Source organism: Sebastes umbrosus, chromosome 13, assembly GCF_015220745.1.
Source record: "Sebastes umbrosus isolate fSebUmb1 chromosome 13, fSebUmb1.pri, whole genome shotgun sequence".
Classification (NCBI taxonomy): domain Eukaryota; kingdom Metazoa; phylum Chordata; class Actinopteri; order Perciformes; family Sebastidae; genus Sebastes; species Sebastes umbrosus.
The window spans coordinates 17,569,775-17,575,774 of NC_051281.1; positions in this window are offsets into that span (position 1 = coordinate 17,569,775).

Genomic DNA, 6,000 nt, shown 5'->3' on the forward strand with positions numbered 1-6,000 from the left:
GCAAAAAATGTCAGTGAGTGATCAGCAATATCGACTATTATGATAATTGACCATATAAGTCATTATAAAATGCTTTATAATGTGTCATGATTATTGTTATGACGCATTATGAATATTTACGAGTGCTTGTAACTATAATTACGCAGTGCTAGAAGCAGATTATAACACATTATGAGTAAGTTTATAATACATTATAGACATAGGTGTCATTGAAAGTGTTACCGAAGCATTAAACAGTCGACGTGAAGCGTTACACAACTGCAGTTTGGCTGCACGGAGTCGGTGCAGACAGCTGCATAGATTAAAATGAGATCATATCTGTAGCATGAGACGTGCGAGTGAAAAACGTGTCTGATTTGCTTGAGGTGTAGACGGGGGGCAATTTCGGTTTGTATTCATTCAATCAAACATTACAGCAGTGGTCGTTTGCAGACACGCCTGGCAGAGATCTGCACTCTACTGAGTGCACCTTTCTAGTTGGGGATGTGTCGGTATAGATAAAGATTGATGTACAAAACCTTTGAATCAGTTTGATTTGAAAGTCCACTGTCAAATTTCAATAGGGCTTCATTCGAGTGTATTACCTGTTGTATCAGCAGAATATCTGCTAGATATTTTCAGTTGACTATGAAATGTTCAACAAGGTTTTGGTCTGCTGTATGTACAGGGATTTTCAAGTACTGCAAAACTCACAATCACAGGGCTGTTGGTAGACTACTAAAATAAGGTTTGGGTCAAGCACATGCTGTAAAAGAGCAGTTCAAAATAACTTGGTATGCTTAAAAGCTGTTTTTTTATTCCATTATGACATCTTTCAAATTATTCAAAAGGCATAGGTTTTTGTTTTTAGAAAAGTGAAACAATCCTTGTCAAAACGGGTGAAGTCTTTAAGCGGCTGACTGGACAAATTTGACATGTCTTTTGGGAAATCTAGGAAATGTTGGCAGTCAACCAACAATAGCCTGTCAATTATCCAGTCAACAGTGAACAACTGAAATAGTGTCTTACATAAATTTGCTAGGAGCTTCATCAGCATACCGGAGCTAACGCACGCTGGTGGCGGGTCCTCTCAGTCTTTTGGCTTGTTAGGAGTTGTGTAGTTGCACAATACTTAACACAAGGAAGAACTTGAAAGAACTGTTTTGATGCACTCGCCGCCGGCCCGCAGCGCACAGCCTTCAGCAAATAATGCTTTCCAGTGTAGTTAATGAGGAAAGATATGGATGGTCAAATGTAGCTAACGCTGAGGCACTGAGTTACCACTCTTTGATGTGCTGCTTTTTGAATATTAATGATATTCATGACCTATTTGCTACTTCACTTTATGTAAATGCCCGATGGCCTCGTTGCCCTGATGCTTTCATAGAGGATATGAAGATGCTGTCGGCACAACAATAATATAATTAATAAGGGAGTATATGCTTAAACTCTGTAACGAGAACCAAGGATTTGGCTTTAACGCCGTGTACGCAGTTCTTTTGGACGTCTGAGCAATTGCGAAAATGAGCGTCAAAGTCAGGATCTCATTATATTATAACAACAAAAAAAAACTCTAGGTGAAGACATTTGTTTGACAGCTTGTATACGGCGGTGCTCCCTGGGGTTCAGAAGATGGTTACCCAACACCCCCACCTTGCCATCTGTCTGGATCCATTGTAGCTTGTTGTAAATCCCACAAGGATACTCGCAGCGAAGAGAGACAGAAACACGGAAAAGTGCTTTTAGGAACCACAGCACACCCTCAGCTTGTCACGAGAGTTGAGTATAACACGAGAGTCTCACTATGCCTTGAACTATATACTGCTTAAAAAAGTTATCTTCAGGTTTAAATATAATAGTGTCTGAGTTGCCACCAAGTAAACAGAGAGGGACGTTTTTTTTTTTTTTCTACTAGTGTTTGTAGACAATGCTGTGCACATAAATATCTCTTTCTGGGTGTTCTGAGATGCACTGAAATATGTGGTTATACATAAATAGGATGATCAATGAAACTGCAGTCACACTTAAAGAGGACCTATTATGCTTATTTTCAGGTGCATACTTGTATTTCGGGTTTCTACTAGAACATGTTTACACGCTTTAATGTTGAAAAAGCACTTTATTTTCTCATACTGGCTGTGTTGCAGCACCTCTTTTCACCCTCTGTCTGAAACGCTCTGCTCCTGCTCCGCTCTAACTAGCTTTGTCAGAGGGTGTGCCAAACTAGCCGCTAGGCAGGTATTATGCAACTTTGTTACTTTGTGACATCACCACGTTACAGAAGAAACTTCAAACGGGACTTCAATCAAGGCATTTCAGGCCGTTCAGGAGCAGCGTTTCTGTGGGGGAGAGTAACTCCCTTTGGTGTGGACTTTGTAACTTTACAGACCTTTAACATGCATAAAAAAACAACAACAGGAAAGGGAAAAGACACAAAAGCATAATAGGTCCTCTTTAAATTTACAGTGCTACTATTATAGACTTGTTTCTAAAACTACTGGGTGTTGTAAGTAATAGTGGCCGATGGAAGGCAACACAGGAATAGGAAAAGAAAAATACAAAAACAGAAGAATAACTAAAAGTTATTTACATGTTTCTACGAAACAGCTTTAAGAGAAAGATGATTCAAGTGGACAGTAGCCTGTGTCTGACATGTCAGGGTTTATGTTAGTTTTATAAACCATGTCCTGTGAGGTGAAGTTACCGAACAAGATGCCAAAAAGCGTGTGCGGTGATGAGGGTCACAGCGGGTTCCCCTGTCACCCCAAGTGTCTATTCTGCTGCAGTGTCCTTGAGCAAGATACCAAATCCTTATCAGTAGGTATCGCTTCATTTATCTGACACCGTGCCAGGGCGCAAATACAGCATTGCATGGGGTTTAGTTATATTCAAACATGATAAGACTCCATTAAGAAATTATACATTTCCCCAAAACTTTAAAAAAAAAAACATAAAACCTAAAGCGTTGTTATCGGTATCAGAACAACTCTAATAAAATTACCCTCTATAAGGTTTAAAGCACAACACCTACAATTATGGATTGAATGTCAGCCCATTAGAGGGAACTGAAGTACTGCTTCATATATGCCACTTAGTACACTATGTCTCTCTCTTTGTAAGGCCCTCAAAGAAAAACCCATTAGGAAATATGTTAGGGGAATAATTAACATAACAAGTCAGGTTTGATCAGATTAACTGCTACTTGTCAGAACAAACTGAACATTTGAACATTTGCAGGCGAGTGGTTAGCCGCCTTCCTCCAGCTGTCAGCTCAGTTTTATGAGACGGTCAGTAAAGAGAAGAAGGAAGCGTGCAACAGTGCAGCAATAGCTGTATTGAAATTCAGGCTGCCACAGTACACGGGCAATCTGTACTAGTGCACTCACACATCAGAGCACTTGATTCAAAAGCTTCAGTCACATTTATGTTTGTGAAATTAAGACACTTCCAAGAAAATATTGTGTGGAATAATACAAAATATAAATTGTTTTAGCTGTGAAATTATGTGATTTTAATTGATGTATTAAAGTAATTCTAGATTTTAAACTTACATGTATAAACTTGCCCCTTAACGGTTTTGTTCAAAGGGTCAGTTGCCACTGCTTCTGTAAAAAAATCGTGCCCTTTTTTGACCGTCTCAGATCTTAAGTGTACCATTATTGTTCTGGCAGGGCTGGTTTTTCATTGTGAGATGTGCGTCTCTCTCTCTCTCTACTGAATGAGGGAACACAAACAAGGCCCTTTCAGGTCACATCTTTTTCAAATCAGGAGGAGACACCGCTGTAGTGGATGCATTTGCTGCATTTAGAAATAAACCCGCCGTGAGACAAGAAACAGATTTAGTGTATCGACGTAAAAGCACATTTTACAACATATTCACAAATGTTGTCCATGGAGGCCTGTTTTGTTGGCACTATAAATTACAGGCTAGAAGCGTGCCAGTCTGTTATAGCGGTTATATTGACACTTCAGGCCAAGATACAGAGAAAGGACATGCCCTTGATGTGCTGAAGAGCCACGAGGAAAATGGGCTGATAAAAAGAGGGTTGATAACAGGCATGGACAGAGGTTAATGCAAGAGGAGCGACTCTGCAGGGCAGCGTACGAGCTGCACAGTGTGCTAGGGACTAAGGGAGGGACAGCATTATATTCAGAGTGGATCATCTTGAATTGGGGAATGTTATTAATTGTCTGGATGCTGGCAGGAGAATGATATTATGCATACAGCCAACAGTCTGACATTGTAATACAGAGCACTCAAGAGCTACGAAAGCCTCTTAGAAACATCAATTCACAACATTTTATTTCACCTTTTTTTTGCCAAAGCTTTTTTTTTTTCTTGATGTGAAATATCATTCTCATGTTTAGTGTAGAGCACCATAAATGGGAGGATGAAGAGGGATTTTGTCACTTTTCTCACGTTGGCAGTCATAAGCCTGGATAAGCCCTCATAAATATTAGTGTGCCTCTCTCACACATACTGTTTCCAGTTGTTGCAAATATACTGGCAAAGTTAGCACATCCCAAATCTAAATCTCTGGGGATTGTAAATACCGCTCTACTCCAGCAGCATGAAATATCTCTCCAAATCAATCTAAAACGACGGACCTTACCCTGACATATACAGGCACATCACTGGACACAGATAAATGTTATGTTCAAGATGTAATGCATCAATTAGGGCTGTCAATCGATTAAAATATTTAACCACGATTAATCGCATGATTGTCCAATAGTTAATCGCGATTAATCGCAAATTAATCGCACATGTCTTATATTGTCAAAAAGTACCTTAAAAGGGAGATTTGTCAAGTATTTAATACTCTTATCAGCATGGGAGAGGGCAAATATGCTTGTTTTATGCAAATGTATGTATATCTTTATATTGGAAATCAATTAACAACACAAAACGATGACAAATATTGTCCAGAAACCCTCACAGGTACTGCATTTAGCATATAAAAAATGCTCAAATCATAACATGGCAAACTCAAGCCCAAGAGGCAACAACAGCCGTCAGTGTGTCAGTGTGCTGACTTGACTATGACTTGCCCCAAAACTGCATGTGATTATCATAAAGTAGGCATGTCTGTAAAGGGGAGACTCGTGGGTATCCATAGAACCCATTTCCATTCACATATCTTGAGGTCAGAGGTCAAGGGACCCCTTTGAAAATGATTATGCCAAAATTTAGCATAAGTTTGGAGCGTTATTCTTATTTCTTCATGACAAGCTAGTATGACATGGTTGGTACCAATGGATTCCTTCGGTTTTCTAGTTTCATTTGATGCATCTTCACTCTAGCTTTAGAACTGAGCCTGCTACAACCTCTAAAAGATCGATTGTGTTAATGCATTAAAGACAATTGCAAAAGATTATCACGTTAACTTTGACAGCCCTAATTATAACCGAAGCCAGAGTGACGAATTTCTGAAACAAAAACGTTGCAAAGAGGAAAAGAGAGGATAAAGGTATTGCCACATTGGTTGGCTGAAGTCCTTGAGGCAAGCATGAATACACTCTGAGTCAATAATTTATGCGCCCAGACACACACACATTCAAACACACACAAAGTGAGAAAGAGAGAAAGGGAGCGTTGCTGCACAGAAGACTGAAAAAAGCTTCAGGGACAGACAGAAACACACAGTCTGAGACTAACAACTGGAAGACATGCATATGTTGCCAGATGTGAGGATTCTGCTCTTCGCTAGATGTGAGTCAGTGGTGTTTCTACTGCATTTGCTCTGCCCGATGTAAGCAGATAGTAAAGGTTTTTTCCCCTTTGGTGAATGCTTACAGTCATATGCTGTCTTCACACAGCCTGACACATCTCTTCAAGCTTACATAATGTAGATCTGCCCTAATTTCCCTCTCCCGAGCTGAATTGGGGTCCTCGAGCAGCTAAAGCAACGTAACACCATCAATCTGACGAACAGATTCACAAGGTGATGCACTGTTGTCTTAATAAAATGGACATTTTTTCAGACGCAGATTATGTGTTTGTCAGTCACGCTTAAATCC